General features: G+C 43.2%; 1 non-coding gene and 1 pseudogene across 1 annotated transcript; both read left to right on the plus strand.

The window, feature by feature from the left end:
* Positions 1-1,207: 1,207 nt before the first annotated feature.
* The window catches only part of LOC124109251 (leucine-rich repeats and immunoglobulin-like domains protein 1), a 47,525-nt pseudogene continuing 34,549 nt past the window's right edge, over positions 1,208-14,183 (plus strand).
* On the plus strand, positions 13,642-13,748 carry LOC124109263 (U6 spliceosomal RNA). Its single transcript, XR_006856899.1, has one exon. It is a non-coding gene; the product is annotated as a U6 spliceosomal RNA (small nuclear RNA).

The raw sequence follows: 14,183 nt of genomic DNA on the forward strand, positions 1-14,183 counted from the left end.
GTTTAAATAAAGAAACACAATATCTAACTTGCAAGTTCCTTGAGTGCTCAATAATCGTGAGTAGGCCTGTACCCTCCCCTGGAATATCCTGTACCTGGCTTATCAGAAAGGGCCCAAGAAGTCTTATTTGTAATTACAGATGCTCCTCAACTTACAATGTGGTTGCTACCCAATAAACTCATCATAAGTTGAGATTGCCATAAATAAAAACTGTATTTACTACCTAAGACACTAAACACCATAGCTTAGCCTAAGTTCTCCTCAACTTATTCAGAACACTTCCATTACCCTGCATTTGTGCAAAACCATCAAAAACAAAGCCTATTTCTCATACAGTGTTGAAATCCTATTTCTCATAAAGTATTGAATAGCTCATGTAATTTATTGGATTCTATACCAAAGTGAAAAGCAGAATGTATGGTTGTGCTATACACTGTGAAGTCAAAAATTCCTTAAGTCTGACCACCCTAAGTCAGGGGTCATCTGGACACGTCACCTTCCCTCCCCTTATAAGACTTCACCATGGTGCCTCGGGCACCTTCTTTCCATACTTCCCCACCATCTACCCACCCATGCTTCACTGGGCACGGGCTACATGCCCAGTGCTGTTCTGGGCATAGGAGGGTCATCAGCCAATGACTTTCAGAACTTTTATTTCCATGAGGGAGACAGGGAAGAAAGTAAGTAAATGATGATGACTTGAGCACCAGGAGGGTGTCAGGAATGGATGTCTGAGCTCTAACCTGAAAGATGAGACATGCTCCCCTGTCTATGAGCCCCAAGCCACTCAGCCACTCCTCACAATATATCTTTGTCCCTAAAGCTAGGCGTCTTCATAAGACCTTGGAATACTTTTGTCCATGTTAAATTAAAATAGTAATAACAACTTGTCTCTCTTCCCAACCTGTTATCCACAGATAATTTGCCAAATAACATGGTTCACCCATTAAACATGAAAAAAATGAAAAGAAAAACACTCAAAAGTTCCCCCCATCCTTCCCTGTCCTGCCACACAGGAGCCTCAAACAGATAGGGATCATTTCACAGGCCACTCTTTCTATTTCTACCTTTGTGCTGTTTCACCAGGGTCCTTCCTCTGTTTTCTTACTTTGTCTGACCCAAATTCCTGGGCAGGGATCCTCTCTCAATGCTCAACACAATGAAATATGAACCATGATGAGTCAATAACACACAAGATGCCCAAGTAATGCCTGAAGAAGCCGAAGCATCTGAGTCAACACCACAGCCCCAGACCCACGTCTACCCCAACTCCCATCCTTACCTCAAGAAGAGCACCCTGAAAAGAACACTTCATTACTCAGGACCTTCAGTGGGCAAAGTGAGGGCAGAAGGTGAGGCACTGGCCAACCTGGCCTGTGTCAGACCCAAGGCAAAAATCCAGCCCAGGGCAAACTACAGGAAGCAGAACCTGGTTCAAACGAAAGAGGGAACTAAATCTGCCCGGAACTGCTGCCCTAGTGGGGCGTGGGCAACCAGGGAAGCTGAAGCAAACTTTCTGGCAGGCATTTTGCCAGTCTATGTCCGCCCCCTTTGGCAATATGTACACAACCTTCCATGCAGCCACTCCCCATTATGTGCTCTGTCCTCTGGTTGTCCTAGCCTGCTTCCCACCTGTCCTTGTCATTTCATGGCCCTGCAAAGCTGGATGGAGGAGACGGATGAATCCCCAACACCACACAGGTGTCTAGTGCTCAGCAGGTACCAGACATTTCAAATGAATTGTCATTGAGGATGGCAAGGGTCCTAGAAATTTGAATTGAACAGATGTTTGATTGTTTTTGTTTGTTTGTTTTTGTTTTTGTTTTTTGTAGTTGTAAATGGACAGAATGCCTTTATTTGTTTGTTTGTTTGTTCGTTTGTTAATGTGGTGCTGAGGATAGAACCCAGTGCTTCACACATGCTAGGCAAGTGCTCTGCCACTGAGCTACAGCCCCATTGATTGTTTTTAAAGTACTGAAAAATCAGAACCAATTAAGTTTCTAATAAAGGACTAGATGAGTGAATTAAGCTACAGCCACAGGGTTGAATGCTAGGCAGCCATTCAGAATAACACTGCATGGCTGTAGTTTGGAAGGGGCACATTCAGGAATAGAGCAAAGATGGAGATAACTCCCTACTCTGCCAACTCCCCCAGAGCCAGCCTAGCAAGGAGACAAAATTTTGAATATTTGTATCAAAAACTCCAAATTCAGAGCAAGATCCACTCTTTATCCCAGGTTAGAGTGGAGCTGGGAGAAACACCAGGAGAGGATCCCACTTCTTAAGCACACCCCATGCCTAGACAAGCAGCAGACCAGTTCTGTCTGCTCTGCCCCCAAGTTAAAAAGTCCCACCAGACTACTGCCTCTATAATGTCTCAGATAACAACGCCCAAGATGAGGAGAAACAGCACAGCAACCACACACACAATCAACAGCAAGAGAAAAGAAACACAGGAGGACAAAGGTTGCCAAGATGGAGATACAACCTAGAAGAAAGTGAACACTCCAAGAAAAGGAACTTCTCACATATGCTTTGTGCTCCAAAGCAATAAACTAAGAACATTAATTCAGCAAACAGGAACCCACAGATGAAATGAGAAAATAAAAAAAAAAGGAGATTAAAGGCATAGAGCAATGAACTGAGGATCAAACAACCTGACAAAACTAGTAACTAAGTTAATATTGAGGTACAGAAAACACTGCTGAAACTGTATTGACAACTCAATAAAGTTATGCATGGAATGCACAGTACAGATGAAAAGCACAGATAAAGAAAAACAAAAAATGAAATGCCAACAAAACTATCCAACATAAAATGTCTTTAAAGTGGAGAATAGAACAAACAGAATGCAAAATATAATACATATGCAGAATGACAAAGAAATTTCCCATAAGAAAATAATTACAGAAGTCCATCTGCAGGATGCAAGAGCCCAGTTACAGAAAATGTTAACACATGCATCCAGCGGTAACAGATTCTAATAAAGTTACTAAATAGCAATGACAAAGGAAGAGTTGTATGCACTGAAAGCACATCACCATGAGAAGCAGGCACTCAGGGGAGGGATTCAGACCAGACTGATAATTCTCATGTTGCTGCCTCACATACCGAAAGACCCTAGAGCCACAGCCAGGCAGCTGTAGCGTGTAGCCCATGACTATCATATCCAGTCAAGCTATCACTGGAGTCCAAAAGTTAGGAACACATATTTACTCATGCGGAAACATTCAGAGAACAGAACACTCTTGAGACCACTAGAAGAAAACAACAACAACAAACAATCAGAAAGTCAGCCAGTTAAAAGACAAACCAAAATAAATGATTCTGGAATGGGAGAGCCATACCCAAGTAGAAGCATTAAAGCAATGTAAATGCAAAGCCAAGACAAAGAATAACAGAAAACACAGTCACAGGACAGAATTAGGGTTATGATGTAATGTCAATTACTTTTTAAGATGAGAGGTTGCAGAAGCAGAGAGAGAATAAGAATGCTGTACCCTGGGGTGCAATGGTGCACACCTGTAATCCCATCAGCTTGGTAGGCTGAGGCAGAAGGGTCACAAGTTCCAAGCCAGCCTCAGGAAAAGTAAGGCACTAAGCAAATCCGTGAGACCCTGTCTCTAAATAAAATACAAAATAGGGCTGGGCATGGCTCAGTGGTCGAGTACCTCCAAGTTCAACCCAGGCACCCCTCAAAATAGAATGCTGTACCCTGGTCCTATAGGATGGGTTATCAATGTACATAGTCAGAACTGAAGCAGTGTTTCTCAAATACCATAGTTCTAACTTTACAAAGCTTCCAAAAATCTCTTCCCTTACCCTTATTGAACCTTTTAGAAAAATAATCTTCCTTATGTTAAAAAGATAAACTTCAAATAAGTGTTTATTTTACTTCCATTTCTTTCCTTTCAATGAAATAAATTAAACCTCATACTTTGTTAAAAAAATAGAATTGGCAGACAAGTTACATTAATAACAGTACTTCTACCCATCTTGGTAACTACCTTTGGGGTTACTTTGCATGATTAAAATTTGTGGCAATGGATATTTTCTTATCTATTTTGAGGAGGGGGTTGGGAAGTTACCAGGGATTGAACTCAGGGGTACTGGATCACTAAGCCACATCCCCAGCCCTATTGTGTATTTTACTTAGACACAGGGTCTCTAAGTTGCTTAGTGCCTTATTGTTGCTGAGGCTGACTGTGATCTTGTGATACTCCTGCCTCAAACTCTCAAGCTGCTGGGATTACAGGTGTGCACCACCACACCTGCCTGAATATTTTCTTCTTTGTAGTTTTCAATGTTGACTTCTTCAAATTGAGCATACATGATTTTTTCCATCACTTTATATAAAAATAGAATGATTTGTCTTAATTGCAAACAGGGAGGTACTGGGAAATGAAATTTACCAAAGTATTACGTACATGTATCAATACATCATGATGAATCCCATTATGTATAATTACAATGGAACACAAATGAAAAAATTAAACAGACTGTGAAAGAAACAATGAGATATGAATAGTGATTAGCACAGGATGGTGGAAGTGAATGAGAAATCTCTTCTTTGTACATTCTGTATTTTTCCAGGGGAAATTTTGCTAGTAGACAGGAAGTGATATTAGAAGTTTATGGTACCTAGTAAAGTGTTAAGAAAAAAATCCAAAAAAAACCTAAAACTTTTCTTCATGTATACATACGTGTAAACATAAGATTATCACTGGATAAGAGTTACAGATGATTATTTTCCCTATTTTTTTAATCTCTGAAAGGCTGATCACTTAATTCCTGTGAATAAAGACCTGGTTTGGGGTTTATTTATAATGGAAGGGGCTTCTCGGGTTGTAATAATGCCAAGAACATGAGCAGTTACAGAGCTAACACCCAGGAGGAACAGGACCGGCAGGTGGAGGAGGAGGGTATTTCTAAACTTCTTCAGCACCCAGTAGCCCAGTGATTCAATCTCTTGGTGCAAACATGGAACATGGGGTCAAGACTGAGCAGTCAGATGCATCCCTAGGACTTTGCCCCCAGGTCTTTACCACAGCTGCACACACCTGGAACTCACCTGTTAAGTTAGGAACAAGACTACGAAGGAAATGTCCATATCATATCCAATTATGTGTGAGTCCCTGGACCCCAGCACTCAGAAGCCTGGCATGGCTGTGCTCACAGAGTTGTGTGATTTTGATGGTTAGAGAGACCGACTTGTGGAGGGGGAGAGACAGGGAGCTCCTGGAATGCAGGTGAGGCTCTGGGGGTTACCTTCAGGCTCACCCACATGCAGATGCTCAGCATGCTCAGACCTTAGGGTGTGGAGCATTCCAACAGAATGAGACTCACCAGTGGCTATTGCTCAGGAAACATCCGATCAACTCAGTAACACACCACATGCTATGGGAGAAGGCACTTGAAGCAGAATTCAAAACAGAGTGACACGTTCATTGGAATGCAGCACAGCATGCAGAGCACCAACCCGGTGACCTTCAAGGGCAAAGAGAAGAAAGCACCCCGGTGAGCTCAGAGACTGGCCAGCCCAGCAGCTAGCCCAGCTGCCACTCCTGACGTGTTTGAGGCAGCAAGGTCACTGGTGAGTGCCTCCCTTGAGGCTCTGACACACCCCAAGGGAGTCTGAGCTCCATGGAGCCCAGGGATCCAGCTTCCTTGCACCTGTTTCCCCTGCATCTGGTATTCGAGTCTGACTGCCTGATTTAAACCCTGGCTCCATCACTTTCAAGCTTTGTGGCATTACACAAGTTACCTGACTTTTCTGTTCAATGGTTTCCTCACTTGTAAGATAAAGTAACCACAATATACTTCTAAGGGTAATTATAAAAAGTAAGTTATCATTCTAAATATTAGGCAACTTCCTGGCCCACAAGAAGTTCCAGGTAAGTGTTGCCCATTATTATCATCATCATGATCTATATATTACATGGAAGAACAATTTGCCTACTCCAGAAAGGTACCGTGAGAAATACAAAAACACATCCAAGTCCCTTGCAGACCATAAGGCACAGGTGGCAAATGAAGGACTGGAACTCTGCCATGATGAATGGCATCCTGAATGAATGGCAGGTGACAAGTGCACTTGCTCCTCCTAGAGGAGGTCCAGCCCTTCCCCTGATCTCACTCATGTGCCTTAATTAGCAGGCCCTGAGAAGGGCTTTAACTTGCCTACAGAGTGTGTTTATTTTTGTTGAACAACCTCCAGTGTTCAGAAAGTTGAATCATTAAGAAATAAGCCACTGGCATACACCCCCACCATCCGCAGAGTGTGTGGTGTATGTTTCACACAAACAGGGACATCCTCCTACACAGTAGTACAGCTGACCAATTCAGAAAATGAACCTGGCACACTCCTACCCTCTGAGCCTCAGACCCCTCATGTGTTTCCAAGTGTCCACACACATACGCCAGGACTCATGGTGGGATTATGTCCTTTTGTACCCATCAAAAGGCAAACACACTGCAACTCAGAAATGCATGGGATACACCCACTTGTTCCTCCCAGCTTGGCAGCAGGGCACATACACTGTCACTTGCCTACCCTCTTGATCACAGGCTGCAACTGCCTCACATCAGAGAGGACCAGGCCACATCCCCAGGAAATTCAAAACTGCATGTTCAGTTTCCACTGAGCACAGGCCACTTTTGCACCATTGTAGAGTCACAGAATCTAAGTGCAGCCATCAGGAGTGGAGAACTGCCTGTCCTGTGATTTTGCCACAATGGACCCATTGGAGTCACACACTGCATTTAGCCATCACATCTCTCTGGAGCCATCTTTGACTTTCATGACCTTGACAGTTTCAAAGATGATCGGCCAGTCCCTCGGCAGCAAGTGCCATGGTTTTGGCTTGTCTGATGCTTCATCATCATTAGATTCAGGTGTAGGTCTTTGGTCGGGATCACAGAAGTGATTTTTTTTTTTTTTGTCACATCCTCTCAGGTGGAAACAATTTTAACTTGTTGCATTCATTATGATGTGCAGGAGATCACCTAAGTTAGTGACTGCTAGGTCTATGCACCATGAAGTTGTTATTTTCCCCTGTTATCAACCCTTTTGTTGCTGCCAACGTCCATCCCAGGAGACGCCCTCCTCATGCTGTGCTCCAAGTGCTGAGATGGCCAGCACCTACTCTCCCTTCACATGCCCTTCTTCATGACTTTCCCCAGCAGAATGAAGGAAGGAAATGTGGATTTTATAGCATTCATTCCTTTGGCTACTCCCCTGTCCCCTTTCACATTAGTTACGGGATGTCAGATGACCAAGGGGGCAGGCAGGCTGTCTGCTGGACAGAGGAGCTGACAAGTGATGCAGAACCCACAGGCAGCTTAGGGGGGCTCAGTGCCAACATCACCAGACTGGGGGAAGGGGGCTAAAAGCTCTGTTTTCAAGAGACTGATGAACTGACACATTTGTCTAGCAAAGACTGAGGCATGGAGATGCTGATGAAGATAAGAAAGGAGCTCATTACATGGCGCATCTAAGACATCTGCTTAGAACCCATGTAGAGTTTGTAAGAAGCATCCAGGACTCTAGGTGACACCAAAAGAAGGGAGCAGGGAGTTTGTGCAACAACTCCACAGACATAGAGTGGGTAGGGACTTTTGGCTGCATAGTGCTTCCTCCAGGGAAGAATCACTGAGGGAGTCTTTGGTGGCACTATAGCTGTGTCGGAGGGCTCTCAAGTCTGTGGTGCAGGCCTGCCCTGGTGGAGAATCTCAGAGGTTGGAGGTGTCTTTTGGTATAATCCTTGAATGTCACCTAACAATCTTCCTCACCTCTCTGCAGAAGTAAATGTCCCTGACGATGGAATCATCTATTTTTCCATGTATTAGAAAATGAACCACCAACAAGTGGGCCCAGGTTAAGAAAAAGGATGTAAAACCCTACGTTATTCATGCTTCACTCCTGATGCCATTCCAGAATCACACAAGGAGACAAGAAGCCTCATCACCTGGACATATGTTCTAGAATGCCCATAGAGCAAACTGACAGGCTGGGGTGGCTTTCCATTTCTGGGATTTACTGATGTTTCATCCACAACAGTTCTCAGATTCAACTTCCAATTCCTCGAGGCCACTGTTCAACAAGAAGGTCGGTGAAGCCTGCTTTATGTGCACCTGGTTAGAGAAGCAGACCACAAAGGATGCCAAAACTGCCCTGGTAAGCCCCTGCAAGGGTGTCCTCTGGTTCTTACAATGGGCAGGGAACAAACACTAATCCAATACCATGGACTTCTCATGCTCTCTTCAATTGGAGCTTCTGGTGGGTCAGGAAGGATAGATGGGAATAAAGAAGGAAGAGGTCAGTGTTAAGGTCTTGTTGTGATGAGGGAAAGCAACAGTATGTCCACACCCATGTCTGAAGGAATCTGTGTGTCAGGTGGCAAGTATTGGTGGTAGATGAGAACAGGACAGGATCTTGGCTGCAGGTTCCCCCTCTATGGGATGGAGGATGCTGTTGTACATGGAGGAGGACAGCAGTATGAGGTTCTGCATGTTCCTTGAACAAGGAGCTGACAGGGTCTCTCTGCAGAATTGATATGGATGTAGAGCAAGCACACCAAATGTCCAGGTAGCCTGCAGGACAGGAGCCCTTTCCCGTGACCACCCTTGCCGGATGAGGTGCCCTCCTGTACCACAGTCATCACTGAGCCTCTGGAGGCCAGGAGCTCTCGTGGCTGTCTTTCAGCACTCCTGTGTGTGGTCATGTTCCTGAGTCTGTTTTGGGCCCTGGCAATCAAGACTGAAGCCTCTAGGTTTTGTGACTGGGCCACCCCAAATGCAGCCTGCATCCTTGAGCAGACCTGGGATCTTGGAGGCCACTGTCCCATTCACCTTATCTTGGTGGGACAAAATTCTTTCTATATACAAGTTGTGTGGTTTTTTCACCTTGAGTGGAATGTGGCCCCACAAAGAGCAATGGAAGGTCCAGGCAGTCCTTTGTCCAAGGATTGGGCTATTAGCCCATTGGAAGAGTTCACACGATTACCTGTAGGCCAACCTCAGGTCGTAGGTCATGGATGGTACCCTTATATGTAGAGCTGAGGTGCCTCCTGAGTGTCTCTCTCCACTGTTCTTGAGGAGTCACTGAAAGGCCCCTTTCCAGAAGCCCTGTCTCCATGATTCTCCAGGGAGCCTGCCAGGATAGGGCTCCGGCAGTCAAGCAAGGCCCTTGAGCTACACTTCCTAAATGAGGAAAAGCCAGAAGATTATGAGCAGGGCCACATCATCACCAACCACTAGAGTAGGTAGAACAATCAGATGGCAGGGACCAAGGATGAGGATTTGGACTCAGGTCAACTTATAACCACAAAGAGTCGTCTCTGACCCACAAGAACACCCCAACAGGGTGTGCTGCACTCATGCACAAAGAAAACTTCACTCATGCTGGGGCAAGGTCTCGAAGTTGTATGTTATGCCCCATTGGCTAATGCAACTCCCTACAAAGCGTCCTCCCCTGGACATGAACAGGAATCCAGAGCTGACATCAGTGAGGAGTGAGGAGGAAAGCCTCCTTCCAGGAGCAGTATGGTTTCATGGTCTCTGATAGGAGTGGTTTCAGAGGAACATGGGAATGCATGGGCTCAGGATGGAACTGAGAGTTTTGTGGACTGAAGCAGGGCTATTGAAAGCCTTCTGTGTGACCAGAAAGTCACTGCCTGTGCAGAGACTTGCCAGTATTCTAGAAAGCAATAACAGGATAAAATTGGAAAGAAAATACAGGCTGGGAGACAGCCTGAATCATCTGTGTTTGGACATATACACCATTTTCTGAACTTGAGTCCACTTGCAAAGGAGTGATCACAATAGCCAAGTTATGATCCCTAACTAAAGGAAGATGAGGGCTTCCTGAGCACATCTACCACAAAGCTGTTCTGTCAATAATTCTAGCGCTCTTTTTGTTTTGTTTTGTTTTGTTTTTGTTTTGTGAGCCAATCACCCACAGCAGCCATGATCCCAGCCTATCTACACTGAAAACCATGAACCCTATGAGTTCTAGGATAAATTTTCTCCTATCTTAACCTATGGTTAGGTTAGTAGAGTCTTATGGAACAGGAAGTCTGGGCCTTGGTAGGCTAAGAACTTTATAGCAGAGATCCACACATCCAACCCAGAAGGGATGGAGAAGAGGCTGTAGGTTAGAGGAGGGCTGCAGGAAACAAGTGTCAGAGGAAGGAGAAGCTGAATGTTTGAATCCCACTGGGGGATATGGAATCCTTAGACCATAACACTATGTTGAAGGGGATCAGTCCCTTTGCTGGTCTTTGAAACCATTGTTCTCAGTAGGGCAGCATTTGGGATGTGGCCTCCATTCTAGGAAGCCTGGTCCACAAGGAGGCAGGCACCAACAATGGAAGAAGCATGGCTCCAATGTGGTATCTGTGCTGGTCAGCCTGTCCTCACTGTGGCCATACTTGAGGAAAATAACATAGAAGTATAGTTCTATGTTTGTTTGTTTGTTTCAGGTTTCATAGCTTTCCATTTGGTTGTGCACTGAGTCTGTCAATAAAGCCATAGTGTGTGGAAGTGGAGCTCTCCTCAGCTGTTTCCAAATGGGGGATAGAATGGGAGAGAGAGAAGAGGATGGAGAAAGATCAGTAGGTGTTAGAGGATGAATACTACCAGAAGAATGAGTACTGAGAGGAGCCGACAAGGCCAACATATAGTTGCTAAAGGCAAAACCTAGTTAGGTCTTCCTCCAACCATGCCCAACCTTCTTCCAGTTCCTACCACCTCCTAGAAGTGTATCCATCTTGAATGAGAATTTTATGAGAACCTCAGAGCACTCAACATCAAATGCTTCCCCCCAAACCACCTGTGAACATTGTTGAAGTTGGACAGAATCTTCAGCACATGAGCCTTTTGTGGGAGATTTCAGATGCCAACCCTAGCGATGTGCTTTGGCAGATCCAAGATGAACTGAAATGTACTGCAGTCTAAAGCCTTTGGAAGCAACAGACATCAGTTCAGTTACAGTTCTCTGCATAGGTTTTCCTCAGGGAAGTCTACTGTGGATGTCTTTGTTGGTATTGGAGCTGAACTGGAGAGCTTTCGGGTCTGTGGTTCAGGTCTTTCCTGGCATAGGTCCTCCGATATTGGGCGTTCTTGTGGTGCACCTCTTGAGTGCCACCTTCCATCATTATACCCCTCTCTCCAGAGCTGAAGATTCCTCATGACACAAATGTTTTCTATGTCGTGAACCCTCACATTGAATACAACTTTGTGCTGAGGAAGAGGACCATCCCAAAAAACAAGGATGAGTGGATCCAGGCCAAACCTCCTCCTGATGATGCAACGGAGGCTTGAGCTCTCCACAGGATCCTTCGAAGAACAACTTGCTGCTGTCTAGATGGGCAGTGCTGAAGCATCACATGATCACTGACATCAATTTCTTTACCTATATTCTTCAAAATTTTCAAGCTGCTAATCTATAATTTGACATTAGTTCTTTGTTATTTATCCCCTTTAGTAACACATTCATCACTATGTCATATATTTGTCATTTAAAGCAAGTACTGTTTAAAATATGATCTTTTGTTTTCTGACCTACTTTGGTAGATCTGAGGATTCCCTGATGATGGAAATGTGTATTATGCCATGAATGGCAGAGTGAAATACAATTTTGTCCTGTGGGAAAGAGTCTCCAAAAATCTACTTCAGTGATTTGAGTATATTGATTGTAGCAGCAATTCCTAGAGGAAACATAAAAACCAAAAGAAAGAAATGTTTCATTTGATCAGAAAGAAATTTTGTTTATAGGAATATGGCAGATGGCATTTTCTGAGTCAGATTTGCAATGGGAGCAATGAAATATTGGATATTGTGATACACACACACACACACACACAAAGACACACACACAAGAGCACATGCTCACTGAGAGATAGATAGACACTGTGAGTTGGCCTATGCTAAAGCACTTCTCCAATTTTGGAATATTTTCAATTACATAAGATGTCTTGTGGATGAAACCCAAGTCTAAAGAAGTCATACATGTGTGCTTCACATGCAACTCTATACATAAAGTGAAGGCAATTTTATCTGATATATTTAGAGCCCCTAGTTTTGACAGTAAACCATCCCCTGAGTTCAGATATGGTATTTTCTACTTGTAGCATCAAAATGGGGATCCACTGTTTTGATTTTGGAATATTTCTGATTTTTTATACCATATATATGGTCTCTAAAAATTCTGCATTGAATGATAATGAATGCCATGCATCTAGGAATCTGTAGATCATAGACAATGAATGAATGCCTACTGTTGCCTGGACTGGTCTGAAGAGTCCTGTAGCATCTGAGCATGTGTGAGGGCTGCACAGGGCTTGCAAAAAGTCCAGGTCAGATGGTCCTGCATCAAACTGAGCTCCTAGAAGTCTCCACCACAGCATAAGGGCCAATGAGAAATACACCCCCACACTGGAGATGGTAAGCTACCTTATGAAGGTGATCATAGGCACAGGACCCCTTGCCAGGACACTGTTTCTATCGGGCCAGAAGTGTGCTCTGAATGTGATCGCTGAGAAGAGCTTGGAATTTCAGAACTGAAGCAGTTCATTCAAGGAGCTTCAACTTGCAGGAACAAAGTAAGTGTGTTCTCAGTGGGCACTTTGGGGCAGAACCACTTGTAATGATTGGCATTCACATTGAAGCATCTGTGCCATCTGTAAACCACTGTTTGTTGCATGCATGGCCCTGCATTTCATTTCATTCTGAAAATGTATGAGTTATGAATTTCAAAGAAACTTTTGAGAGTTTATTTTCTTAGCATTCCACTGACTTCCTCAAATTTTATGAGCTAAGGGACAACAACTCCCTTGCTACCACACTTTTTATATTGGGAAGTAATTGAACTCTGAATGTGCTTTCTGAGAACATTTTGGTAATGCAGGAATGAAGCATATTTTGCAAGCACCTTCAACTTGCAGGAACTAATTGTATGTGAGCACATTGTTTTGTTTTGTTTTGTTTTTCTGATTGAACTAGAATTAAGTGAAACTGCTTCTGAGAGGTGATAGAGAAACTTTCACATTGGAGTTTCTGTGTCATTAGTAAACAGCAGTTGGTTCATGCAGGCCCTGGCACTTCAAATGTATCTTCTGAAGAAGTTTGGCAAATGGATTTTAGTGAAAGTTTGTGCCATTCATCTTCTCAGTATACCCACATTCCTCATCAATGTTGATGATCCTAGATAAGATTGCTCTCTTGCAAGGACAGTTTGTACTTTGAGAAGGAAATGTTTTCTGAATATGCATCCTGAGATCAATTTGCAAGGGGTGACCTAAAAATGGACTCACATATAGAATACATAAAAAATTCTTCTAAATGAACAGTAGAAGAAACCAAACCAGGCTGGGAATGTAGTTTAGTGATTACACTCTTGCCTAGCATCTTTGTGGTCCTAAATTCAATCCTCAGTTCTGAGAGAAAAAGAAAAGAAAAGAAAAACCAAAAAATCCAACTAGAAAATGAGCAAAATACATGAACATACATTTCAGCCAAAAAGGATATGTAGATGGTTAAGAAAAACACACACACACACACATGAAAAGGAGGTCAGTGTCATTAACTATACAAATTAAAATCATGATGAGATGTCACTATATACCTATTAGAACAGCTTTGGTGCTTGCTTTGGCAGCACAAATACTAAAATTGGAATGAAACAGAGAAAGTTAGCATGGCCCTTGTGCAAGGATGACACACAAATTCGTGAAGCTTTCCATATTTTTATATCAAAATCTCTGGGACACTATGAAAGCAGTACTAAGAGGAAAATCCATTTCATAGAGTTCATTCCTTAAAAGAAGAAAAGGTCAACAAATAAATGACCTCACACTACATCTCAAAGCCCTAAAAAAGAAAAACAAGCCAGCAGCAAAAGCAGTAGAAGGCAAGAAACAATTAAAATTAGAGATGAAATAAAATAAAATTGAAACAAAATAAATAATTGAAAAAAACTGACAAAACAAAAGTTTGTTCTTTGAAAAAAAATAAATAAATTTGATAGACCCTTACCCATGCTAACAAAGAGAAGGAGAGAGAGAACTCAAATTACCAGCATATGTGATGAAAAAGGTAATATCACAACAGACACTACAGAAATCCAGAGGATAATTAGAAATTATTTTGAAATCTTATACTCCAAAAAAATAGAAGATATTGAA

Source organism: Marmota monax, unplaced genomic scaffold, assembly GCF_021218885.2.
Source record: "Marmota monax isolate L192 unplaced genomic scaffold, Marmota_monax_Labrador192_F-V1.1 WCK01_AAM20220418_F8-fsc00299, whole genome shotgun sequence".
Lineage (NCBI taxonomy): Eukaryota > Metazoa > Chordata > Mammalia > Rodentia > Sciuridae > Marmota > Marmota monax.